The sequence below is a fragment of the Paramisgurnus dabryanus genome, chromosome 8 (genome assembly GCF_030506205.2).
Source record: "Paramisgurnus dabryanus chromosome 8, PD_genome_1.1, whole genome shotgun sequence".
NCBI classification, from domain to species: domain Eukaryota; kingdom Metazoa; phylum Chordata; class Actinopteri; order Cypriniformes; family Cobitidae; genus Paramisgurnus; species Paramisgurnus dabryanus.
Genome location: NC_133344.1, coordinates 19356421 through 19370653, shown reverse-complemented (window position 1 = coordinate 19370653; position 14233 = coordinate 19356421). Strand labels below are relative to the sequence as shown.

The window sequence follows — 14233 nt, the reverse complement described above, 5'->3', positions numbered from 1 at the left end:
GTAGTTTGGGATTGTCGTGACTTGAGAGCCTGTGTCTAATAAGCAGCTGCATACTTTGCCACATATGGTAACTTGTGCAGTGCACTGTGCTTCAATCAGTCCCTTGGGGAGGGTTGCTGACTGTCTCTTGGTTGTTGAGTTAGAGAACATGTTGGAAACACATTGTTTCCATTTGGGACACTTTGTCTGTCTCACAGTCCCTGTTTGTCCCTTTGCAGGAACTGGCTCTAAAAATTCTAAGGCTTTCAAGCGCTGTTCACAACATCCCATGCTTGCTGCTTTTCCTTCAACAGCTTTCCTTTTGAGGCTACCAGAGAGGGATCTGGTTCACCATCACACTGTGGCTTGATGTGTTTGTCCTCTCCGCACCTAAAGCAGTACCAAGGTTTTGGTCTCTTGGTGCTGGTGGTCTTTTCATCTTGGCTGTGAGGTGTGGCAGTCTGAACTCCCATAAAACCCGGTGTGGGTGCCTTCAGTTTGGTGGCTGGCTTAGCTTGGTTCTTTCTGTGACGTTTCTGGGTGACAGGTGCAAGCTGGGTTTGTAAATCCGCTATTTGCTTTTTCAGATCTTGGATCTCTGATGAAGGAGAAGGTAAATGCGATGTACTGTATTCTTCATCATACTGCACACAAATGCCTTGGTAATGGGATGACACCTTGGGTTTTGAGGCACTGAGGTGGTGCTGCATGCGAGATGCTTTGGAAGCTTGCCTGTCTTCTGCTGTGCCGAGTAACAGGACAAGTTCTGCAAAGGTAGGTGGATTTTGCTGCTTCTGCCCCAGTTACAGCTCAGATATCAAGGTGTTGTCCCAACAACCTCTGACAAACTGTTTCAGAAACTTCCTGTTAAACTCACTTGAAAAGACAGCCTCCCCCCTCCTCAGGGTGGTATTTTACATCATCTGCAGTCGTTGAAGGTAAGATGAGGGTTTCTCACCACTGTCTTGCATTGTATTGAGATACTTTGCATACAGGTCGTCTCCATCTTCAACGGTGCAAAATGCAGAGTCCAGGATATCCAGATATACACTTGGAGGTGTTTCGGGTGTCAGGTGCTTCACAATGTCAATGGCATGTGACACTAGGCTTTCAAGGAGCTTCCGTGATTTGTACAGTTTGATTGCCATCTCCGGGTCGAACTCCAGCACCGAAACCTGTCCTGAGGGAGGGAGGATATCTAAGTTGACTTCAGAGGGACGGCCCTCCTCCGATGCAGCGGGAGACATAGAGTTTAAGGGAGAGGCAACAGATTCGGTGGACATCACAGAACATGAGCTTGGTGTCTCCATTGGCACCTCTACAGGCTTTGGATCGGGTTTCTGAGAGCCATAGATCATCCTTCCAGAGCTTTGCAGCCATGCTGTGGCAGTGCTTGGCACCAGAAAAAGGACTGAAAAGAGAATCTTAGCTTCACATTATTGATGTCATGTATTTATCATAAACCTATATTTAACTGTCACAAACTTCTTAATGATCTCAATATTTCATTTTTTAACTTTATTGTTACCCTGTGTTAGGAATACCATAGGTAAATATTCGTCACAGAAATCATAGGGAAAGATTATGAGAGATAACTAATGCTCTGATTATCCTGGGAGCTTTTATGCTGTTTTATGTCATGCAATTTTGAACGTTCTCTGATATAAATTATGTTGTCTGGTGATAACTAACTATAACCACTTATGGTCCCTCTTAAAAGGGGTATATAAACCCTTCTCTAAGTTCCTTAACCAGCTAGTCACTGGCTTAACAAAACTGGTGGATTTCAATATCAACAATTATTATGCTTTAAAAAATGTTCAGAAATGTTAAATAATCTAATGTGTTGATATTGTGAATGTATATTGTGTCCATACGGAATGCTAAAACTGGGACTTAAAGGACAATTCATCGTGTCAATGGGAAACATCACTTTTATAAAGGATTTTGTCATTTCTGGCTTTCCAGGACTTCAGCCTCAATATTATGGCATTGTGTCAGCAGTCTTTTTATTTGTTTATGTGTGTACACTGATGTAAAATGCTGTATTTATTACATTATTTTTATTATCTAAGACCCTTCAGAAGCCTGTATATTACTGCATTGTAAATATTGCTGTGTGTGATGTACTCTTCAGCACCACTGCAATACCAAAGATAATCGACAGGTATTGGTTTAAAGATGGATGCATTTCATTTGCTTTCTTCAAATGTTTTTTGTGCATTATTTTGGTTCAGTCACTTCATGTCTGTAGGCAGTTATGGCTATAGATCGCTGTGCAGCCATATGTTTCCCACTCCGATATCACAACATTATGACGGACGGAAATGTTTTCATTTTAATCTTTGGCTCTTGGTTTTTGGGTCTGGTGGGCCCACTGATGATAATCATAAGAGCTTACACGCTACTGTGCAGGAAACTCTATTGTACATTGTAACTGTGAACATATTGCCATTACAACACTGGCGTGCTCTGACTGAGAAGAGTACGGTTATCCTGCTTTTATTTATGGAATGGTAGTGCTGCTGGGTTCACTTTCTATTATTGTTTTCTCTTACTGTGCTATCATTGTGGCCATTCTGCGTATTTTTCATTTTTTCATTTCTTTATTGATTTCATTCATTTAAAAACAAATGCAACAACAGCATTTAACATGAATAAAAAGGAGAAGAAAGAAGTTAAAAACTTATAATGTCTGCCCCCTATCAGCACAAAATCATTTACAGTTCCAATTAATTTAAGCTGTCTTATGCAGCCGTCTCTTTTTTTCTACGACATCAAAACACAAAATACATCAATAAAGTTGATCTGCTACTCCACAGTATTGTATTTACGCAACAGTGACAATTTTAAATATGTCTTAAACACATGAATGGACTTAGAAGTTTTAATTCTACAATCAAGACTGTTCCAAAAACTAACTCCTTTGATTGTGACACATTTTTCCTTTAAAGCTGATTGGAACCAAGTTTTTTTTTTTAAACTCAGTACCTTTTAGTTCATATCTACTTTTCCTCTTGGAGAATTTGTTTTGCAAATTGTTTGGTAAATTTTCCAAATGGGGTTTATATGTGGTATTTAGAAGGTTACACTCTACTAATCCATTAAATTGTAATGTTTTTAGTTGTTTGAATAAAAAAATTGTTGGATCTCTATATCCACTTCCACTAATAACTCTAATCACAATTGTTTTGTAAAACTAAAATTGGATTAATGTATATTTTACAGGCACTTCCCCACACTTCAATGCAATAAGTCAGATATGGCACAATCAATGAGTAATAAAAAAACAATGCATTCTTATTTAGAGAATTTTTAACTTTATACAGCACTGCTATTATTTGGGATACTTTGAGTTTGATATTATCAATATGTGATTTCCATGTCAAATGTTCATCAATCACAATATCTAGAAACTTAATCTCATATACCCTTTCGATTTCTAATCCATTAATGAACAGTGATGTTTTCGACATATTTCCTTTTACTACAAAATATCATAAATTTAGTTTTACTGATATTTAGGGACTATGCATTGGCATTGAACCACTTAATAATCTTCTGAAATTCATTCTCTACAATGTGTAGGATATCTTTTATATTTTTCCCTGAATAAAACAACGTGGTATCATCCGCAAATAGTATGCACTTAAGTGATTGTGACACAGACACAATGTCATTTACATATAGTAGAAAAAGTATAGGTCCTAGGACCAGTCCTTGAGGTACCCCGCAAGTTATATTACAAAGTTTTTTTTGTATATTGAGCGCTCAAGGAAGACTGAAGACTTTGTCCACCTGCAGTCTTCCGCTCATCATTATTGCTCTGTTTTTCTTACCCAGATGTTTTAATTATTTGTCTAGCAATATTAACATAAAGTTCAGTACTGATTTGCGATTGGTCTTTATAATGTTGTATAGCCTCTTGCCACCAATGATTAACCCATTTATTTATTGTTTAAGAACAGATGAGGTGAGAAAAGTCTTAGTGGCATGATTGCAAAGGACAAAAATAGGCGCTAAATCAAAGAGGACATGATCCATATGTCTGGAGTTTATATCATGACGGGACAGGGAAACACCTCCAACAGTTGTCCCGTGTCTGAAACAATGTGTTAATTTAAAGGTTACTGTCATGACTGGGTAGGAGTGACAGGACGCAAACGCAAAGTTCAAAATAAATAACATTTAATAATAAAAACACGAGGGCTGACATGGTGAATACAGGAACACAGGAAAACACGAAAACAGGAACATCCAACACAGGGAACAGACAGGGTTGTAATGACAATAATCCGGCAACCGGTGTGACAGAAACAAGGCATATAAATACTAAGACAATTAAACACAAGACAGGTGTAGTGTATTGGTGTAATGAGTCAATGAGTGTCCAGGTGAGATGGATCAGTGCAATACACAAAACATGACACGGACTAGCCGTGACATAACCCCTCCCTCTACGAGTGGCTACCAGACACTCACATAAACACAAAACAAAAACAAAGTCTGGTAGCGAGAGTCCAAGGGAGGGGTGGAGGGCTTGGGGACCCTGGCGAAGCCGGCAGCCACCGAGACGAAACCAACAGGACGGTGGGCCGGACTGCGCCAGGAGAACCGGAGCGATCGCTCCGAGAACCGAGGCAGACGAATTACCCCCCTTCTGGGAATCGTCGACGATGAGGTGCCCCCCGGAAGTCATCTCCCGTCCCCTCGTGGAAATGGAGACCCTCACTCGGTAGCCACCCCGGGGAAATGATCGGGCGTGGTCCGTTCCGGATCCCCCTACGAGCGGGACGGTGGTCCTCCGAGGGACCGTCGACGACGACTCAACCGTTGGGGGACCGCCTGGGCCGATCCTCCTCCTGCAGGCCCGCAGGAGCGAGCGATCGCTCACGGTGGTCCCCAAGAGACATCGGGGCTGATGGGGAATGAACCCCGATGTCACTACTCCCCCTCGATGAAACTCCTGGGGGAGCCGCCCTCCATGAACTTGCTGCGTCCAGTTTGGCCGGATTATTCTGTCATGACTGGGTAGGAGTGACAGGACGCAAACGCAAAGTTCAAAATAAATAACATTTAATAATAAAAACACAAGGGCTGACATGGTGAATACAGGAACACAGGAAAACAAGAAAACAGGAACATCCAACACAGGGAACAGACAGGGTTGTAATGACAATAATCCGGCAACCGGTGTGACAGAAACAAGGCATATAAATACTAAGACAATTAAACACAAGACAGGTGTAGTGTATTGGTGTAATGAGTCAATGAGTGTCCAGGTGAGATGGATCAGTGCAATACACAAAACATGACACGGACTAGCCGTGACAGTTACAGTATACAGTTTTGTACAGTATATGTTTTTGTTAATTTAATAACAGTTTCATCAGCATCATCAACACACACAATCAGTGTCCTGTACATGTAATAAGAGCACCAGTGTAAATGTAACTGTTAGTTGCTTGTTTACTCAGTGTGTTATGATGCATTTTAATAAATTGCTCTGAAGAAATGTATTCAGTTGCAGATGTATTTTATTTCTATTTTTAAAAAAACTAAAGACATGACACTATTTGCCACAATGGTATATTTTTGTGGTAACAAACCGATCATACACCAAAACAACAAGGCCTAAGGGCCATTCACACTAGATGAAAATGTTAACTATAAAATATAAACTTCAAAATCATTTAAACTGAAAGAGAATATAAAGTTCAAAACACAGCTATGACAATAAAACTACAAGAATTTTATCACTTTCGTGGCATTTTTTCCAACATAAAAAAAGGAGCGCTGCCCGGACTCAAAAAATATGTAAAAGGTGCTCTTTAGATAGGAGAATAGTGGTATGGCAAAAACTAAAAAACTCCAAGGCACTCTCTAAAAAAGTAAAAACCCTTTATTAATACAGCTTGGTCAAAATAAACCTATTAAAACTCTGACGCGTTTCGGCAAACAAGCCTTCGTCAGGGACATAGGCTTGTTTGCCAAAACGCTTTTCTTTGTTTTTGCCATATGAATGATATACTATTGACAGCAAATTAAATCTATACAAATTTAAAGTGTTTGTGAAGTTTAAATAGCAGATGAAACTGGGGAAACTCTTTGCTGAGGTCCATAACATAAAATACCAGCTGGATGCGTTGTTGCAGTTGTAGTGAAATTGACTATGTAATGTTTTTAGTCTACTACACTGACTATGCCAGTAAATATAATAGATGACACAAACTAGATTTACTGCTAGACATACATGAAAGGCAGCCTTTTAAGGAAATTTGCTGTAATATACATTACAAAAATATATATACATTAAAAAACAAACAGCACAGTCATTTTTAAAATTATCTTTCTAATTGTTGGTTTTTTTCAGAAGGATATTAAAAATTATTTAAAATGTAATTGATGGGATTTAACATTGTTAGAACAACAGATGACAGTGATGTGCTGATGACTCTTGCATTGAAGAAAAAAGAAAACATAATTTAAACAATGTGTATGCAGAGAGGAAAAATAACAGGTCTTCAGGGACTTATTGCATCCCAACCTATAATGACTTCACAACACTTACAATACTTTTACATTTAATAAAATTAATTAATTACATAAATGTATTAATTCATTCTGTTTTAAAACAAAACTGTTACCAATTTATTATTAAAAGTTAATAAAAAAGTACATTTACAAGTTTTACTGAATTACAGTACGTTTGAAATCCCTTAACTTGGTACAGACCTGGGGTGCGTTCTCCGATAACGTTCTCTCTTAGCGCGCTACGAAGACTCTTAAGGTAAACCTTAACTACAGGTATACCTTTCCTACGTGTGTTCTCCGAACTATACCTTAGGATGTTGCTTAAGGTAAACCTTCTTAAGTTCGACCTTAGCGGGTGCTGTCCATGGTGGAGGTGCTGAATAGGTTGATATCGATCGCTCGACAATCAATTATTCACTTCATGTAATAGGTTTCGCTGCGTTGTGAGATAGCGGTGTTATTTATTAAAGAAACATTTTAGAAATAGTTCAAGTTAAATTTATTAGCAATATCTGGTAAAAAATATTTCAAATTGCAAACAACTAAATTCAACCTTCATTTTATATCAAACCCGTGCAAAACCCGCAACTTTATTTCCAAACGTATCATGTTTAAACTGCTCTAATTCATCCGCTATGCCTTGAAAGGATCATTTATATTAGGGGTTCCCAATAAGTGCGTTGCACAGGGGAATAAAGTGGGTCGTGCAGGTACTTGGCTGTGCATTACACTAAAAATATATAAAAACAAACTGCTGTTGTTCATTAGTTCACGCGTTTATTGTGCTTGGACACTGGATGCGCAAGCAGCGTGGTTACAATGCGGATAAAGCTTAATGGACGAATTTCTGGAGCCTGTCTGTCTAAATATAACATATAAAATATTATATAATAGCCTATATAAATATATAGTATGATTGCTGTAGATTTTAGCTTTGATTAGTTTTAATGTGGAAATTTTGTTGACCTTAGGAAACTATACAAGCATTAATCAAGTGCGCAGTTTATTTTGAATGTTTATAAAGAATATGGCATGCAGTTGCCTCAAAGTTATAAAACATTAAAAAACTTCGATGCAAAGTCGAATGAACATTAATAATCATAATTAGTTTTTTTGTAATTTTTCCTGATATATTTATGCAGCTAAAATACTAGCCGGTAGTCTAAGATTTAACGGATATGAAATGCACAAATGAAATAGTAGGATTCGCTGTATGGCTGCCAGTATTACCAACTCCATCACCCAAAATATATATTTTAAATAGTTTCTTAATCCTGTAGCATTTAATAGTTCGCAGCTGATGACGTCCCTTTGGAAAACATAATGAAAAATCTAACAACTATCAATGTAATGATGTCTAATTATTTAATTTAAATGTTTTATTCTTTAAATATAAAAATATTTGCCTAAATAAACACGAAGTGTATTGCAACTTTTTTTTACACATATTTAGTCGTATTACATAGACTGCAATGTAAGCTTTTATGAAAGTGATGGACCCTAGTGGAGTCATGTGGGATAAGGTATAGCTAAGAGTGCTCCAGACCAACCTTACGAACATATGACTTACAGAAGGTATACGTAACTAAGAACGTTTCGGCAAACACGTATTAGCGATAAGGTACAGCTTAAGGTACAACTTAAGAACGACGTAGCGTTAAGGTAGTTTCGGAGAACGCAGCCCTGTTTTTAAACACTTTTCAAATTAAAAGTTTTATTTCAGCTGTGTTTAACCCTTGTGTGGTGTTCGGGTCTGTGGGACCCGTTTTGAATGTTTACTGAAAGAAAAATTATGCAATTAATTGTTGTTTCAACCTCAGATTCATTGGCCTTGGCTCATTTTCTATGAAGAACATAAAAATAAACAACTTTATAATTAATGTACACTGTACACCCCCCCTACACATTTATATTACATATGTGGTGTTCGGGTCCACTGGACCCAGGGTTAATAAAAGTGTAAAAATTGAATGTGCTATGTAACTTCACTCTGTTTTTCTCCTACCTGGTACTCCTGTGAGTGCATGAGTGTGTTTGTATACATGTCTGTACATATGTGATGGATGCATGTCAGAGTTTTCTCCTTCTGCTTTTGCTGTAATGCCGCAAGGATACAACATGTTATATGCCGTGCATGGACATTTGTCTGTACCTACTGTCCCAAACACTTTACCTTCTGTCTAACAGGAACCATTCTACATTTTACCATTATAAAAAATCCATAGTTTTATTGTAGTAAAAGAGTAGTAATCATGGTTATTTGGTATATTGATTACCATTTGTAAAACCATGGGTTTACCACAAAACCTATGGTGTGTGTACCTGCTATTTATCACGTTGTGGGGACCAAATGTCCCACAAAGATGTGTGTGTGTGTGTGTGTGTGTGTGTGTGTGTGTGAGAGAGAGAGAGAGAGAGAGGGAGAGAGAGAGAGAGAGAGAGAGAGAGAGAGAGAGAGAGAGAGAGAGAGAGAGAGAGAGAGAGAGTGAATAATAGAGAAAGTAAAATATTATCCATGTATTTTCATCATTCTTAGTTGTGGCCAATAGCAACACATTGTACTTCAATGTGTGTGGACCAGATGCACACAGTATATGTGTATAAAATGCAAGAAATGCATACACAACACAGCTACACATTAAAAATTTGCTTCTTATGTGTTTTGTTGGCTGGCATGAACACGTTATGTGTTTAGTGTGGATGATGTCTTATGATACGGCATCTGTTCAGTTTGGGGCCTGTGCTGTGTAGACTGACACAAATGTGTACAATTTCAAAAAGTTCAAATAATTAAACATCAACAGTGATGAAAAACTTTGTTTCATTTATACTTATTTAAGATAAATATGATTTTCCCCCCAATATCTGGATCAGAATAGAATTTCCTTCTTTTATTTCATATTACCACAAAAACGAATGGCACTTTAGTTTATAAATAGTCCTCTACCAGTGGTAAATGAACAATATTAACCATAAATTCTGTCTATATTACTTGCAATAAGGCAAAAGTTAACATCTGTAAACAATATTACATAAATTTGTATGAATGCATTGGTTTAAGATACTAATAATGCTCTGGGTCCACCAGACCCACAAACATCGTCTAAGTAACAAAAATACGAACACCACACAAGGGTTAAAACATAAATAATGGGATTTAACATTGGCGGAGTCGCATATGCCAGAGATTCGCTGATGATTCTTGCATTGGGGGAAAGATAAGTTGTTGATACAATAAGATAAATGCAAATAATTGGAAGAAATAGTGAAGTTACCAACAGCAGGTGAGAAACACAGGTCTTCAAAGCTTTCAAATGTCCTTCCCAAATTGTGATTTTACTTAAGGCAAGAAAAATGCCTAGATGTGATAGCAAGATAAGAATCAATGGTGCTATAAGGTACAAACCTGTGCTTAGTTTTCCTATAAAAGAATTAAAGCTATTGTCATTACATGCCAACCTATACACTGGTCCATGATCACAAAAAAAAACTTTGTATTACATTAGATTTACACAATGAAAGTTCGCTGATAAAATACACAGACAGGGCCATCAGAAAAGCGTTAAATGCCCATACTGCTGAACATACAATGGTGTGATATCTGAGTGGAAGGCAAATTGCAACAAACCGATCATATGCCAGAACAAGAAGTGTAAAACATTGTGTTGTATTAAAGAAGAAAACAAAAAACATGTTTGCCAAACAAGCATTATAGGAGATGTACTGTGACTCAAAAACAAACGTCCTCATCATGTTAGGAATCAAAGCATTAGTTTCACCAAAGTCAGCCAAAGCCAAATTAAACACACCAATGTACTTTGGGCTGTGCAGACTCCTGTCAAAGGCTATAATGAGAAGAACTGTATAGTTCCCAATTACAGCAATAATGTAAGTGCAAAATAAGAAAATATAATAATAGCGGCTGTATGGTACACCCGTAAGTCCAGCAATGAAAAAGTATTCAGGACGCACAATTGAGACATTCACATTGAATAAACTGGTATCATTGGCATTCATAGTAACTTTGAGTTTGATCTTCTGCCAGGGCTGATCATAGAAATTACAAGAATACTTAAAAATGTACAGAAAGAAATGCATAAAAATTTTATTTCACACAAGCAATTGTCAAATTCTAGAAACACACCTTCAAGTAAATCAGAATATAAACTGCATAATATTTGAAACACAAACCTGGACAGATAAACTAAACATAAATCTAAAGAAAGCCTGAGTGACCAGTGATAGTTTAATGGTTGTAAGCTTCTTTAATTTACTCTTAGCTTATTTTCTTACTGGATATGTTTGTCACTTTATCCAAATATGTATCCATTGATACGACCCTAAAGTGATGTTGTTTATGCTGTGAGAACAAAAAGCATTGAGTTTCTTCCTTCAAAATAAATTTTAATCAGCCTGATCTCAGCCCAAGCAAAAAATATACTCTTCTGCACAACCTCTTTCAAATACTAAATACTTGTATTTGTATGTTTGGGTCACCATTGAGCCTAGTTTAAGCCCTACACAAGCTGTATATCATGCTGATTCAATTGTAGAAAATAACACTTTAATTTTTTTTAAATAACAGATTAACTCAGATGATCCCTCAGACCAGGCCAAGGCTCTAAGGGATCTGCATGAGGGAGGTCATGATTCGGTGGCATTTACCAAACTCCATGCGGCTACCAATCTGGCGCTTCGCGCAACCAAGGTCACCGCATGGGCAGTCGGTTGTGCTATGTCTAGGCCTGTTCTGCTAGACGGTCCCAGAAGCAGACTGAGGCCATCGCTAATACCGCGTCGGAAGCGCTCCTGCCCTGGCGACGTCGACGCCTCAGTCTGCCCCTCTCCTAGGGCGTCCTGCAGCGACCGCATCCATTCCTTCCCGTGGCTCTTCTTCAAAGAAGCGAGGAACCGGTCACCAGCAGCCCACCCCGCCCGCTCAGCCAGCTTCCGAGGGTGGAAAACGTAAATCGAAGCGGCCCTGAGACGGCGACCTGGAGATGGAGGGGATCGCTCTTCGGGAAATGGTGAAGGCACCACTCCACTCCCACAGGAGGAGGGCCGGGTGGGGAATCCTTAGTTTCGTTTTGTTTCCGTTCTGCCAGCTTTTCAGCCGGAACCCACTCTGTCACGAAAAGAGCGAATTCCTCCTTCATCCCCAGGTCTTCAGAAGATTTCCGTAGTTTCAAGCAGGCTCATAACCCTTCCTGGTCCTCCGGTTCTTCACAGGAGTTCTGGAGACTCACAAGGGCTCATAACCCATCCTCTGTCTCCAGCTCTCCACAGGAGCCTCTCACTAGATGTATTCTCTGTAAACCAGGTTTACGCTAGGCACCCACATTGTGTCCCCTACGTGGGGTTCCTATGTGTGTAAAGTCCGTGGTGTTTTAATCCTTCACGTTTTCCCTTAGTAGAAAAACAGAGAAGAACTGAAACGCTTCCTCGGATTTTCAGGTTATTACAGAAGATTTGTGGAGGACTACTTAAAAATCGCCAGGCCATAGGAGATGTACTGTGGCTCATAAAAAAGTCTTTATCATGTTAGGAGTCAATTGGCACAATAACAAACAAGGTGAGAATGGCTAAATATTCATTTATTTTTGTTAATTGATTGATTGGTTAATGAGTATGCTCCCAATTATTGTGGGTTCCTCTCAGGTGTGTGTCATGTGTCCATGCCATGTGATGTTCAGACAAAGTTGTTCCATTTTCTGTCACTGGGATGGTTCCCTAAAAGGTACCTTTTTGTACCTTTATGGCTATAAAACACATTCAAATGTTGTAGCTTATGGGGTCTAATATTATACCCTAAGGACCAATTGTGTACCTTAAGGAACAATTTTGTACCAGTTCAATTTTAGGGGTACAAAACAGTTACCTGTACCTTTAAAGGTACAAAATAGATCCTTAAGGAACAGTAATGTACCCCAAAAGGTACAAGATTGTATTATGTTTATATACCTGTAAAGGTACAAAATGGTACCTTGTAGAGTTTTGTACCTTTTTTTCTGACAGTGTGGCAGGCCAGAGCTTGACATTTTTGCGAACATAAAAAAACACCTGCAAGGCCTGAAAGAGATCAAGTCCAGCTTTGTAAGAAAAAGTAACGCAAAAGTAACTTAAAAGTAATGTAAGCATTACTTTCCATGAAAAGTATTTTCATGGAAAGCATTTAACACCATAGTGCCTGCCACACTTGTTGTGAAGCTCCAGACTCTGGGACTAAACAGATCTTTGTGCAGCTGGATCCTGGACTTCCCAACAGGCAGAAGTCAGGTGGTCAGAATGGGCAACAACACTACATCCCCGCTGACCCTCAGCACCGGTGCTCCTCAGGGCTGTGTCCTCAGCCCGCTCCTATACTCCCTGTACACACATGACTGCACAGCCACACACAGCTCCAACGTCATCATCAAATTCGCTGATGACACAACGGTGATAGGCCTGATCACTGACAACGATGAGATGGCCTACAGAGAGGAGGTGAGCATCCTGACAAAATGGTGTCAGGAGAACCATCTCTTACTCAACATCAACAAGACCAAGGAGCTGGTGGTGGATTTCAGGAGACAGAGCAGAGAACACAAACCCATCACCATCGACAAGACACCTGTGGAATGGGTAAGCAGCTTTAAGTTCCTCTGCGTTAACATCAGCGAAGATCTCACCTGGTCTACACACACTGATGCAGTGCTGAAGAAGGCACACCAACGCCTCTTCTTCCTGAGACGGCTGAGGAAGTTTGGAATGAGCCCCAGCAACCTCAGATCATTCTACACCTGCACCATTGAGAGCATTCTGATGGGCTGCATCACTGCCTGGTTTGGAAACAGCACCGCTGGCAACCGCAAAGCTCTGAAAAGGGTCGTGCGAACTGCCAGCCACATTGTTGGAGGTGAGCTTCCCTCCCTCCAGGACATCTACACTAGGCGGTGTATAAGGAAATCCCAGAGGATCATCAGTGAGTCCAGCCATCCGTCCCACAGACTGCTCTCTTTGCTGCCCTCATGAAGACGTCTCCGCAGTATTCGATCCCGCACTAGCCGACTGCGGGATAGCTTTTTCCCTCAGGCTATTAGACTAATGAACAGTCAAAAGGGATAGCTTTTTCCATCAGGCTATCAGACTAACGAACAGTCAGAACTAATACACCCTACAGCATACTTCACAACATGGTATGCCACACACTGTACTTTAACTTTAACAGTCCAACACCGAACTATTTAATACAATAATCTACCTGCTCCCACTGGACATAACATTTCTGTGTCCAGCTCAAGTACACTCTGTTGCACCTAAGCAGAATTTTATTTTCATGCGTAATTATGTCTACATAATGCAAGCGTACATTCTGTGTATAATGTATAATTCTGTGTACATTCTTTGTATAATGTCTAGTGCTAACTGTATGTATGTCCAATAGTACACCGTGTTTACCGACTATTTGTATGTGCATATTGCAAATCTTTACCTGTTAAATGTGCATATTGCACATTTTTTACCTGTTTTCTGTTTGGTTATATGTTAACTAATTCTGCAATTTCTGGAGCACGCTCCCAAGAATTTCACTCACCAAGGCACATGTGCTATGATGATGTGACAATAAAAGTGATTTGATTTTGATTTGATTTGATTTATAGTTCTTCTCATTATAGCCTTTGACAGGAGTCTGCAAAGCACAGAATACATTGGTGTGTTTAATTTGGTTTTGGCTGACTTT

General features: G+C 39.2%; 2 pseudogenes; one reads left to right on the top strand and one right to left on the bottom strand.

Moving 5' to 3' along the window:
* The first annotated feature begins 1898 nt into the window (after positions 1–1898).
* LOC135770222 (olfactory receptor 1E1-like) lies at positions 1899–3976 on the top strand (annotated as a pseudogene).
* A 4051-nt stretch (positions 3977–8027) lies between these two features.
* On the bottom strand, positions 8028–10530 carry LOC135770403 (olfactory receptor 1M1-like; annotated as a pseudogene).
* Positions 10531–14233: the final 3703 nt, after the last annotated feature.